Genomic DNA, 14,512 nt, shown 5'->3' on the forward strand with positions numbered 1-14,512 from the left:
TACAGATCCACATGAGAAGCCACTCAACTAGCTTTGCGGACTCAGGTCTTTCATAATCTTATTTATAGCTACACGTGTTTACACTTGCGACATGTATACTATACAAGTCGTGTAAAGGATTTTCCCCCACGGAACATGTATAGGCCCTACTTATTTCCTGCGAGTTTTTCTCCAGATATGTGTAGTATACAAGTCGCTAGTGTAAACGCTGTCTACTGATTAGCAAGATGTAGTAGTAATCTTTTGACTTTCTCGTATACAGATTCAGCGGTAGACTTTCTTCGTGGGGGGGGGGGGGGGGGCACCGCCCTTCGAAGAGATGCCTGGAAGAAACTCTGTACAGATTATACAGATTATATAGAACGTATTGTAATCGTGCACAAAAATCACTTGAAAGTTTGACAGTTTCCACCGTTTTACTCCTCACTACTTCATCGTTTACGGAGTATAGGGGATTTATTTTGATCGTGTGAAAATTCCAAATCCAGATTTATAAAAATTTCGGCGTTTTACGCGAAATCGAGTCGGAAAAACTGGGCTTTCACCCCCACCCCTCCCCCCGGTGAGGTGTCTGAAAGAAACACAATATGAAATAAGCATGTTAATTATAAGTAACGAGCCGACCCGCGGCATATCATACGCCGCTATTTAGTTGTTTTATTTTCTACTTTTCAGTTATTCATAATTTGTGAATTCGACACTACCAACGCTGCCACTGAAAATATTTCTTTAAAACACTCGTTAAGGACGATAACTCCCCCCCCCTCCTTCCCCCCCCCCTCCGTTAAAATAAACTCCACTTAGTTACCCCCCCCCCCCTACGTTTAAAATCGTTTCAAACTAAATTATCTGCCCCTAATAGTCGTCACTAAACCCGGCTCTGTTTGTAAACATTTAGAGTGAACCACAGCTCACCAGACCATGTGGGGGTGGTAGGGAGCACGTTTGCAGCTTGTTTTCTAGCGTCTCCCAGAAGAGAATTATATATATAGATAATTATAAGTGGGTCACATTAAAAACGAAATTTATAATTCAGGAAAGATAAACACAATTAAGTTAATAAAAAAAATGTATCTCTGGTTGTGTCCCTTAAATGTAAACAAAAATGATTTTGTATTTTATATTTGCACGTGGATTCGCGTGGAACGACATGATGGGTTGGTGGGTCTTAATAGAAATATTCTTAAATAAACCGGGAGTGATCTCCCCTAAACTTTCTCGAATATTCTTATATAACTTGGAATGTAGACATGATTTTTAGTTACTTAAACTTTTAAAAAAAATTCATAAAAAACGTTTTAATAACAAGCTTTTATGTAATGATGCACTAAAAAGTAGAAAATAAATTATAGACTACTATTTAAATAACTATAAAGAAAAGCGTGGGTCACTTTAGTATCTATTGGATACCTTTACTAATGTTAAGGAAGACACCCACGCTTTTCTTTATAGTTATTTAAATAGTAGTCTATAATTTATTTTCTACTTTTTAGTGCATCATTACATAAAAGCTTGTTATTAAAACGTTTTTTATGAATTTTTTTTCAGTACTTTACATGTTTTATTTACAATAGAGTTACATGACTAAAAACCATTGCGCGCCTACTGAACATCACGTTCAGTAGGCGCGCAATGGTTTTTGAACGCAGCCATTACGTGATGGCGCAGCTATTGAAGGTGATGACGCGTGTGGTGTGGTTGGCTAGACATGCCTACTAATTCGGTCCAAATTTTAATTAATTCATAAAAAATTAATTAGGCATCCAATTAAGTCAAATTTAGATTCAGATTGCATTGTCTTCATGTCTTGACCCACGTGCCAACTGTGAATCGTATCGGTCAAGTAGAACTGTCCGAATTTTCACTCCTGCGTTTCCGTCTAGACTGACGACTGACGACTTACGACAGACAGAGGAAGTGAGTTAAATAAAAGCTTGTAAAAATAGAATAGAATCTCATAGAAAAAAACATTGCGCACCAAACAAACGCCGAAACAAAATGTGCATAATAGTGCGCAATATTATTAGTACTTTAAAAATTTACATGCGTTTTTTGAGAAATCGGAAGTAGCGTAAATTACTATTTCCGGTCAACGGAAATTACTCAAAATTTAACAGAAGGTAGAGAATTAGATCTTTTACTTACATGTAAAATTTCATTTATCTATCTGAAATAGTACTCAAGTTATAGGCTTTTGAAAAATTCAAAGTAGGAAAAGTACCACTTCCGGTTGTCGGAAATCGCTCAAAAGTTGATACGGATCTACGATTTTGATATAATACTTATATATGAAATTTCATCAACCTAGCTGTAACGGTACTCAAGTTATCGTGTTTACACACAGACACACAAACACACAGACACACACACACACAGACATACGGACAAGATTGCAAAATTATGTTTTTCCGTATCAGTGAGGTGTAAAACGTCGAGATTTGTAAAAAATCTCGATTTTTTTTTTTGCACGATTACAATACTTTCTCTATACTACGCATATACGAGAAAGTAAAAATGATAACATTCTTAAAAACGTTGTCATTTTAACTTGAACTTTTTTTTGTAATAACGGGTGGCATATTTTATGGCGTCTTTTTAATGAGAAAACGAAAGCAGATATTAGAGGAATTTGAATGTGTGTATTATCTTCATAGGGATCCAGCCGGATAGTGTGGGCTAGCACTATGCTCAGCCGCCTTGGTTTCACTAGCGAAAGTCGTGGTGTGCATATGGACGTCTTACAGAGTCAACACGGGTTTCGAACTCGAGACTTTCACTATCAGTAGTGAGCTCTACCATCCGACCACGCTGTCCCTGACTATTTCGATATAAATAAAAATAAATCACCTTGATCCTTAACTTTAAGAAAATATATAAAATTTGTTATTACATTGTTACTTTACTAATAAACCGCAATGTTGAATGACTCTAAAGTTTTTTGTGACGGTACTCTAGACGCCTTCTGTATGTTTTAAATAAATTTAGCCAGGAAATAAAACTCAAGAGGAATTGTAGGGGAACTAAACAGCGAACCGTAGAAGTTCGACATAGGCTGGGTCATCTCCCCTGTCGTTTTACATAAATTTAGCCAGGAAAGACAACTCAAGAGGAATTGTAAGGGGAACTAAACAGCCACCTGGAAGTCTGTGAGTCTATGGACGACTGGACAAAAATGTTGGTCTAAAGGTGACCTATGGTCAAACAAACCGATAAAGGTAAAAAAATAATAAATAAAAGTACACCAAAGACATGCGAAAACGGAGTGGGGTAGGCGTTGACGGTGTTTCATCCAGGCATCTCTTCGGGGGGAGGGGGAGGATGTCTACCACCCCCCTCCCCCCGAACGAAATGGAATTGATATAGAAAACATACTTTTATCAGTGTCCGCCCCCCTTCCGGAAAATTTAGTCCCCTTCCCCCCCTCCGAAAATATCAAGTGTCTCCCCCCCCCCCCGGAGAAAAAAGTCTGGAACAAACACTGGCTACAAAAACGTGGAAATGCAACAGAAAGACAGAGAGATGCCTTAGGCATGGCGGAGTTCTGTTGCTGCCTTATGCCCTGAAGGTACCCAAGATGATGAAGTTAGCTAACAAATTCATGATGGATTTAACCAGCACCAACATTAGCACCGAGATCAAGAGATCCACTTTCTCTCTGTGTGTTGATGTAGGCAGCTTAGTACACTAGCTCAGGCATTGGATGTTTCTCGCAACACAATCATTGTCTATTAATCAACTCACTTTAAAGGGGTAGGCTCCGGTAAAAAAAACTTTTAATACTCGTTAGAAAACAGTTATTTCTTTACAGCTTTATTAAGATACATCCTGCATATGCATTTCCACAAAAAAAAAAAAAAAAAAAAAAAATTGGTGGAAAAATCTTGGTAACTTTGACAACGGCGGCCATCTTGAAAAATTAAGCCCCTCGTAGGTTTTCCACCATTCATAAAATATTATATTTTAAGCCCAATAAATAATGAATTCATAATCTTCCTCCATATTTTGGGGTACTCAGCTAAAAATTTTAGGTGCATATCTTCAAATAATTTATTATGAATTTTCAAAATTTGTGTCCGTTCGAAACACTTACTTTTGGTGAATTTTGGGGCATTAAAACTACTAGTGTTTTTAATGGACCCACAATTTGAAAACTCATAAAAAATTAGTTAAAACAGTTAAAATGCTACAACAACATTTAAAGCTAAATCTAACAGATTCCCTACTAGCTTTAATCCGAACCTGCTTGCGAAACCATCGCTCTTCTACGACATCCTTATGGATGTTGGGCATCTGGAAATGGATCACCCCCCCCCCCCCCCCGTCCCGCCCTTTCTCTACCAATCCCGTCATTCACTGGTCTTAGAGCTAATTCGATTTCCCCCTCCCTTAAAACCATGGGACGGCGGGTCTGATGCCCCAGCCTGTTCCGCTTCACTGAGCTGGAACCGAGGGTTTAAAAGCTTTACAAAGCCTGAGGGATGGTGCCGTGCGATGTTTCTTTCGGACATTTTTCTTTGAGAAGGAGGGCTCTTAAAATTTCCTTGGGGAGGGGGGGGGGGTGGGAGTGCGGACACTGGTTAAAGTATATATCTACTGTATAAATGATACTTTTTCTTTTTCGTCAGATGTAATGGTGGTGGTGGAGAGGAGGGGGTGGACATGTTTTGGGGTGGGGGTTCTTGCCCTCCCTCGCCTAATGCCTAAAAGAAACTATGGTATGGAAAGTAGGGAGAGGGGTGGGGGGGGGGGGCTGTTAATGTTAACTGATGCTGATGTTAAAAAAAAGCAAAGCAATTACATGATTAACTAAAGCTTTTTTTCCCCACTTTAAACTTTAACGAAGGCCTTCTCTTCATAAATTATCTACAATTGTAAAACAATCATAGATAATTTAAAATAAAAAAAAATGTAATGTTTAAAACAAAGTTGTATAACTAATTGTTAAATATTTGAGGTTTTTAAATTTTTTTCCTGGGTTTTTAAAGGAAGAAAGCAATCTCACTAAATTCAATTATTTGAGAACATTTCCATACAAAAATTTAGTCATTTAACTTTCACTTCACTCTGTCAAAAAAAAAAAAAAAAAAAAAAAAAGAAAAAAAAAAACTGGTGATTATTGTGTAATGTTAGATAATGATTAGTATTAGAAATTTGAACATGTTTTGTACTATGGTGTGGTTTAACCGCAGTTTCTTGAATGGTATAATCAATTTAAAAAAAAAACACATTGGTGTCTATTATTTAAATATAAAATGTATTAAAACCAAATTCTATAAGAGTAAATATGTAATTATCTCCCTGTAAAGAACAGGATCAACGCCATTTTAAAACGTTTTTCTTAACTCAGCTTCGCGTTTGTTTGTTTGGTTGTTTGGATGTTTGTTGTTAAAATTGACATCGAAAATTAGCCCACTTCTGATTGCTCTAGAGACCTGAAATTTGGCATACATGCTACTTTCGCCTAACAATTTCAGATGCAATCATAAAAACTAGCAATTAGTGACCGTAATTAGCTTAATTTAATTACGCCCCTAGGACCATAAAATTGAGGACATGATTTCTAAAGATACCGACAAGAGGCCTATTGACACAGTTACTTCGGCCCCAATCGATGTGAGCGCGCTGGCCGTGATCGTATAGTGGTTAGTACTTCGCGTTGTGGCCGCGACAACCCAGGTTCGAATCCTGGTCGCTCAAGATTTTTAGTCCGTGTATTTATAAACACTTTTTTAAAAACCACGTTTTTCATGTGTAGCAACGGACTAAAAAGGAGAACGGACACGGTAACACATTGTTAACGGTGACACGTTTGGTACGCTGGGCATGCTAAAATACACATAAACACGTTTTTCCTTAACTCAGCTACGCGTTTATTTGTTTGTTTATGGGAGATTTGATCACGTGATTCGTGAGTAGATCTCCACGCCAGCAAAGTAAATTACACCCTTTCTCTGTTTAAAGCGTATCGGTCGCTCAAGATTTTTTTAGTCCGTGTATTTAAAAACACTTAGTCAAGTCATACTTAATCAAGTGATTAGATAAAGTAGAAAATAAACTATATAAAAAACTTTTTAAAAACCACGTTTTTCATGTGTAGCAACGGACTAAAAAGGAGAAAATAAAATACTTAAAAAAAAACTTTTTAAAAAACCACGTTTTTCTTGTGGACTAAAAAGTAGAAAATAACTATTTACATACATTTGATGACAAAAAACGTGGGTCGGGCAGATGGGTCGGGAAATTTGATGGTGAACGTACCCACGTTTTTTGTCATCAAATGTATGTAAATAGTTATTTTCTACTTTTTAGTCCACAAGAAAAACGTGGTTTTTTAAAAAGTTTTTTTTAAGTATTTTATTTAATCACAGCCCTCTTTCTGAAAACAAAATGTCAACATTTGCGCATGTCTGACCGTCCCCTTCCGGTCGTCCCTACCCCGAGAGGTTGGCGCATGGCCCAATATACCACACGGTCAATCAAACAAAAATGTGTACAATTTCACGGCTAAAAGAAATTAGCTTTTAGGGAAATACGGCAGTAGGGTTATTTGTGTGAAAAAAAAATTAAATAAAAATAAATTAATAAAAATATTGATTAGCTAATTACTTTTTTTGGAAACAAAAAAATTCCACATTATTGAACACACGGCGAAGTTTGTATTTATTTTACAAACGAAAAACGAAATTAAATCCCCTCCCTCCCCGCTGGGAGTTTGTGATCAGTGACACCTCAACACTGGGGAAGGGGATGATAGGGAGTGGGGCGGCACACGAGTTTCAGTTTTGTGTAGGGGAAAAGTCTTCATTGTGGTCAAAACGAGGGCTTGGAAAATCTTGTCAGAGAATGCCCCATCACCCCCTTTCGCGCGCTACGCCCTTGGACGCATCCGCCACACGACACGGTTCTGTCCCCTTTCACTTCCGACATCTGACCGGCCCTTTACAACGCGATGACGATTTCATTCACCTTCCCCGCTCGGCCGCGGCCATTTTAGAAGGTTACAGCCACGCGATCAAGAGCAAATAACTCGAGGCGAAGAGGGGTTATCCGAAGTTATCCTCAGTTGTTCCCCTTCTTTTTATAGCGCTCTCTTCGCGTACTTGCCGAAAAAGGGGGCTCGCCGCCACGTGCCGGCAGTGTAGCCGGCGCGTGCGCACGAGAGCCGGTTGGAGAGCTTTTCAAGGGGACTAATCAAAATCCCATTCAAAATCGGTCGAAATTTGTCGCGATGTTTTAACCACCATTTTGACTGCGCAAACCGCATTCGTCGCGATTGTTGAGCAGTGAATTAAAGAACAAAGTTGCCATTTTCAATATTGGGCAGTGACGTCATGGAACAAACACAATTTTCGAAAATATTTTGATCAGCCGTTTCCCCCTTTTTGTATAAAGATCAAGAACGAAAACTGTGTTTTGAAGCTCAGCCGGTTTCATTTTTATTAATAAACTTGCATTTAAAAATCCATACTTATTTTTGCTCTTACTGTTAGTAGGGATAAATTATTATCAAGTTAACCTTATTTTTTTTCACTCGATTTATGCAAATAATTAATAATGTAATTCACACTAATTAAAACCTATTAAAAAACAACTTTCTTAAATTAAATATTCAAATTTTTTTTCAGAATTTTTTTTTTCAGAAATTTAGTTTTTTTTTTCTCCTTCTAGCTACTAGTATAAGATCTAGCTAGTTAGAACAGGGGTCGGCAACCTTTTGAGACGGAAGAGCCAAAAGTTAAAATCTACAAAACTGCCAATTTTTTAAAGGGCCACTAATATTTTTATGCACTTCGGTAGTGGAAAGCATGGAACCATTGTCACGGGGCTGGCCACAGCACAGTTGTGGGGCTGGGCCTAATGCCCAGTTTCTTCCAGGCGTCTTCGATAGCGCCCCCCACCCCCCCCCCCCCACTCCGGGGAAAAAAAGTCTGGAAGAAACAATGCTAATGCGCTGCGGTTGTCAGCTGTCCTTATACGCCCTATTCCACCTATTCTCATTAAAAAAAAATTAAAGTTGTTTTTTGTTTTACAGTATAATATTTCTTGAGTTTTGAAAAAAAAGAATATATTTATTATGGAACTGGATAGCCGCAAGTTTGCCGACCCCCTTTGATAGGCATCAGATTTTATAGAGTCGCTGAAAAAAAAAAAATATTAAAATGCAATACATTGATGTTCATGGTCAGTTCTAAACTAGCAATATTAGCTGCATAGCTGTAAAAGAACAGAAACGAGTTGATGTAAAAACAGAAGCGTATGGTCAGGCTTTATTATTCTCGACCATTCCACGCAAGAATGATTCACCACGCCATTCGCGAGTCTAGTCAAGCGTGGTAACACTGTGACCGATTGCTTCACAAAAGGGAATTGTTTCTTATTGAACAAATGCTACGTGTATAGTGAGTTTAACAAAAAAGAAATGTTTTACTAAATAATAAAAAAATTGACAAATTGGCCTAAATAAAACAAATAAACAAATAAACAAACAAATAAATAAATAAAATAAATAAATAAATAAAATAAATATATAAATTAAATCAAATTCTAAATAACTGAATGAATGAATGAATGAATGAATGAATGAATGAATGAATGAATGAATGAATGAATGAATGAATGAATGAATGAATGAATGAATGAATGAATGACTGAATGACTGAATGACTGAATGACTGAATGACTGAATGACTGAATGAATGATTGAATGAATGAATGAATGAATGAATGAATGAATGAATGAATGAATGAATGAATGAATGAATGAATGAACGAATGAATGAATGAATGAATGAATGAATGAATGAATGAATGAATGAATGAATGAATGAATGAATGAATGAATGAATGAATGAATGAATGAATGAATGAATGAATGAATGAATGAACGAATGAACGAATAAATATATAAATTAAATCAAATTCTAAATAACTGAATGAATGAATGAATGAATGAATGAATGAATGAATGAATGAATGAATGAATGAATGAATGAATGAATGAATGAATGAATGAATGAATGAATGAATGAATGAATGAATGAATGAATGAATGAATGAATGAATGAATGAATGAATGAATGAATGAATGAATGAATGAATGAATGAATGAATGAATGAATTAATGAATGAATGAATGAATGAATGAATGAATGAATGAATGAATGAATTAATGAATGAATGAATGAATGAAGGAATGAAGGAATGAAGGAATGAAGGAATGAAGGAATGAAGGAATGAACGAATGAACGAATGAACGAATGAACGAATGAACGAATGAACGAATGAAGGAATGAAGGAATGAAGGAATGAAGGAATGAAGGAATGAAGGAATGAAGGAATGAAGGAATGAAGGAATGAACGAATGAACGAATGAACGAATGAACGAATGAACGAATGAACGAATGAACGAATGAACGAATGAACGAATGAACGACTGAACGAATGAACGAATGAACGAATGAACGAATGAACGAATGAACGAATGAACGAATGAACGAATGAACGAATGAACGAATGAACGAATGAACGAATGAACGAATGAACGAATGAACGAATGAACGAATGAACGAATAAACGAATGAACGAATATTTAGAAATTAGTAGGTACATTAAAAATGTAATAGGCCTACAAACAACGTAGATCTACGTTTGAAGTTTGAAAGAAATCAGTTTGGTAGAAATGGGCGACTGAAATCTCGTTTGCATGGCTCCGCTCGAGAAATCTTGTTAATAAACAACACCCCTCCTCTCCCCCTTCCCATCAGTTTATGTTAGGGGTGGCTAGTATGCGAAACACCCCTAAAAGTGTTGAACACCGGGTAGTTATAAACTTAAACTTCCGGGGTTGACCTCGAGTGCGTTACCACTCGACCACTTTACCCAACGACAAAATCAGCCCCTGTAACGTCACTCATATTCGAGCACCACAAACCAGATGGAGTGGATTGTTTAAATTCAAATCTGTTCATCCGAATCGTGTTTTTCTTCTTCTTCTAATCAGCTTCTAATAAAATACCTGCATCTGATTTAATGAGTTCGATCATCCGATAACTACTTTTCCCCGACATGTAAAAGAAAACAAAAATCAATAACAAAATTCTACCGCGTTTATCCCCTGGCTTCGATTTAAATAAAAAAAAAATCAATACAAGCAGGTAGAAAATATTTCTGAAGTCCCCTAACGGGTACCTGGGCTGCTGAATTAAGGGCGGTAACTTATTAGCTTGATTGCTTCCTCAGGTGGGTTATTACCTGCCCCTGGAACTATCATTATCTTCCCTTCATTAGGTTATTGATAATGGCGTCCAAAGAGGGCGTGGTATAAAGGGCAGATAATGACAGTGGTGAGCCCCCGTGCACCAGCAGTTACCCCGGTGGGGGTTGTGCCCCGGGGTAAGGGCAGCTAAGGCCCAAGACACGGACGGTAGGGGAAATGAAAGGCAGGGTACTCTTTGATGTGCAGGACACTGGGTTGATGCGGAGGTTGAGTTAAAGAGGGAAATGTCGAGTCTTTTATTTCGTTAAAACATGAAGGAGGATGAGGGTGTAATTTTATGTAGGTAGATATAAATGAGAGAGTGTGTTGATTATGTTGTGGTGGCTAAGATTAAATATGTGGTGTATGCAGGGATTAATTTTGTGATGTTGTTAGCCAGGGTTAAAGAAGTGGTGTTGTATGTGATGTTGTAATCCATGATAAAATAAATTATGTTGTATGTGATGTTGTTAGCTAGAATTACAGAAGTGATGTTGTATGTGATGTTGTAATCCATGATAAAATAAATTATGCTGTATGTGATGTTGTTGTTAGCCAGGATCAGTGATGTTGTATGTGATGTTGTTAGCTAGGATAAAAGAAGTGATGTTGTATGTCATGTCGTATTCCATGATAAAATAAATGATGTTGTATGTGATGTTGTTATTAACAGGATAAGTGATGTTGTATGTGATTTTGTAATCCATGATCAAATAAATTATGTTGTATGTGATGTTGTTAGCGAGAATTACAGAAGTGATGTTGTATGTGATGTTGTAATCCATGATAAAATAAATGATGTTGTATGTGATGTTGTTGTTAGCCAGGATCAGTGATGTTGTATGTTATGTTGTTAGCTAGGATAAAAGAAGTGATGTTGTATGTCATGTCGTATTCCATGATAAAATAAATGATGTTGTATGTGATGTTGTTATCCGGGATTAATGAAATGATGTTGTATATGCTGTTGTTATCCAGGATTAATCCATTGATGTTGTATGTGATGTTGTTAGCTAGGAGACAAGAAGTGATGTTGTATGTGCTGTTGTAAGCTTGTGGGATATGTGGGAGCGAAGACATGATCATGATGTTGTTTACAGCAATAGTTAATGCAGGTTTTAAAATGTGATGATGGGGGTGGGGGGGGGGGGGGGGTGGGTTGGTAAAGCAGAGTGTCATTTCACCGCTCATTCTCCTCTAAGAACGTCACTCGCCAATACATTCAATTTTACAAAGATACTTCATCGGATGCCACTGATTTAAAAAAAAGGCTAAAGTAAACGAGACAAGTAGTCTCACTTGACTGATTTTTACAGTAACGAAAATAGAACGAAATAGAATTTATAATAGAAAATATATACATTTACCAATGGCCAATCCCCCCTCCCTGGAAAATATAGTCCGCCCTCTCCCCAAAGTTTCAAGTGCCGCCCCCCCCCCCCCGGAGAAAATAAAGTCTGAAAGAAACACTAGTGAAGCTCTTGGCCGAAAAGTCCCGAGTTAAAAACCTCGGGCAGAACTCGTCTAGGAGAGATAACTCTAAAATCAAGCTACTGCTGTCTTGTAGCTTGTTCTTGGTTGGACAAAGGCTATGGAAGCAAATCCAAAAAAAAAAAAGCAGGCTGAAATCGGAGTCAATGGCCTAAATGGTCTATATCTGACACCTATACTTAATTGTGTTGGATGGAATACCATCCAACAATGCAGTTAAAAGCGAAGAAGAAGGAAAGTAAAAGGGATTTAACTACTTAATAGCATGGTTGATTAAAACACGAGCAGTTCTGGGGATATTTATACATGGAGAATGAAGGAGAAATGCTGTGTTGTGTTTTATAACTTACTAACTTTTATTAACACTAATTTTTTAAAAAGTATGACCTCTATTCATGTTTTATATATATATATATATATATATATATATATATATATATATATATATATATATATATATATATATATACATATCTTACAGCAAGAAAAAATGTTTACTACACTATACCTGAAGGAGCTATCAACATCTCAGTTTTTGTTTTTATGCAAATGTTACAACAGTCTTCAACTGAACTTAATGACACACCGGAAAAGTTGGAATAACTAAGTCTTCAACTGAACTTAATGACACACCGGAAAAGTTGGAATAACCAAATCTTCAACTGAACTTAATGACACACCGGAACAGTTGGAATAACCAAGTCTTCAACTGAACTTAATGACACACCGGAAAAGTTGGAATAACCAAGTCTTCAACTGAACTTAATGACACACCGGAAAAGTTGGAATAACCAAGTCTTCAACTGAACTTAATGACACACCGGAAAAGTTGGAATAACCAAGTCTTCAACTGAACTTAATGACACACCGGAAAAGTTGGAATAACTAAGTCTTCAACTGAACTTAATGACACACCGGAAAAGTTGGAATAACCAAGTCTTCAACTGAACTTAATGACACACCGGAAAAGTTGGAATAACCAAGTCTTCAACTGAACTTAATGACACACCGGAACAGTTGGAATAACCAAGTCTTCAACTGAACTTAATGACACACCGGAAAAGTTGGAATAACCAAGTCTTCAACTGAACTTAATGACACACCGGAAAAGTTGGAATAACCAAGTCTTCAACTGAACTTAATGACACACCGGAAAAGTTGGAATAACCAAGTCTTCAACTGAACTTAATGACACACCGGAAAAGTTGGAATAACCAAGTCTTCAACTGAACTTAATGACACACCGGAAAAGTTGGAATAACCAAGTCTTCAACTGAACTTAATGACACACCGGAAAAGTTGGAATAACCAAGTCTTCAACTGAACTTAATGACACACCGGAAAAGTTGGAATAACCAAGTCTTCAACTGAACTTAATGACACACCGGAAAAGTCGGAATAACCAAGTCTTCAACTGAACTTAATGACACACCGGAAAAGTTGGAATAACCAAGTCTTCAACTGAACTTAATGACACACCGGAAAAGTTGGAATAACCAAGTCTTCAACTGAACTTAATGACACACCGGAAAAGTTGGAATAACCAAGTCTTCAACTGAACTTAATGACACACCGGAAAAGTTGGAATAACCAAGTCTTCAACTGAACTTAATGACACACCGGAAAAGTTGGAATAACCAAGTCTTCAACTGAACTTAATGACACACCGGAAAAGTTGGAATAACCAAGTCTTCAACTGAACTTAATGACACACCGGAAAAGTTGGAATAACCAAGTCTTCAACTGAACTTAATGACACACCGGAAAAGTTGGAATAACCAAGTCTTCAACTGAACTTAATGACACACCGGAAAAGTTGGAATAACCAAGTCTTCAACTGAACTTAATGACACACCGGAAAAGTTGGAATAACCAAGTCTTCAACTGAACTTAATGACACACCGGAAAAGTTGGAATAACCAAGTCTTCAACTGAACTTAATGACACACCGGAAAAGTTGGAATAACCAAGTCTTCAACTGAACTTAATGACACACCGGAAAAGTTGGAATAACCAAGTCTTCAACTGAACTTAATGACACACCGGAAAAGTTGGAATAACCAAGTCTTCAACTGAACTTAATGACACACCGGAAAAGTTGGATACTTGAAAATGGTACATGTGTAGTTTTTAACATTTGTATCATTTAGTTTACTTTAAATTATTATGCATGACAGAAGCTTTTTTTCCCTATTAATTAATTTTTAAATATTGATTAACACAGACACCTAGCATGAATAAAATATCTTAAAAGTTTCAGACATCAGTTTAAAAAAACGAGTACAGGCCAACAAAAATATTTCAAGCATATGCTTGATCCTAACATTTTAGCCCAATATTTGTCAAACTCAAGTTGTAGTAACACACACTTAAATAGTTTGATCCAACCATTCTAGCCCAACAATTAGCAAAGTAGCTGTGCCTATATTCTTTAAACACATACTAAGAAAGCTTGATCCTAACATTTTAGCCCAAAATTTAGCATATCATGAAATAGTTGCGTCTATATTCTTTTAACACTAAGATAGATAGATCCAAACATTCTAGCCCAACATTTTTTTTGCATTGTATATATATATAAAAGAAACTATTTAATTATGTCAATATAAATAGTGCAATATTTTGATGTTGAAATGAATGTCACAGGTACACCTTAGTTACCTCTGTTTTTTAAATCAAAATTTACACAAACTTTCAAATGAAATTGAATAAATTTAAAAAGATTAAGCTAATAGCTACTAAAATATATCCTAGAGATTTTTATCA

This window comes from Physella acuta, unplaced genomic scaffold (assembly GCF_028476545.2).
Source record: "Physella acuta isolate Inbredline_101_S28 unplaced genomic scaffold, ASM2847654v3 ptg001456l, whole genome shotgun sequence".
NCBI lineage: Eukaryota > Metazoa > Mollusca > Gastropoda > Physidae > Physella > Physella acuta.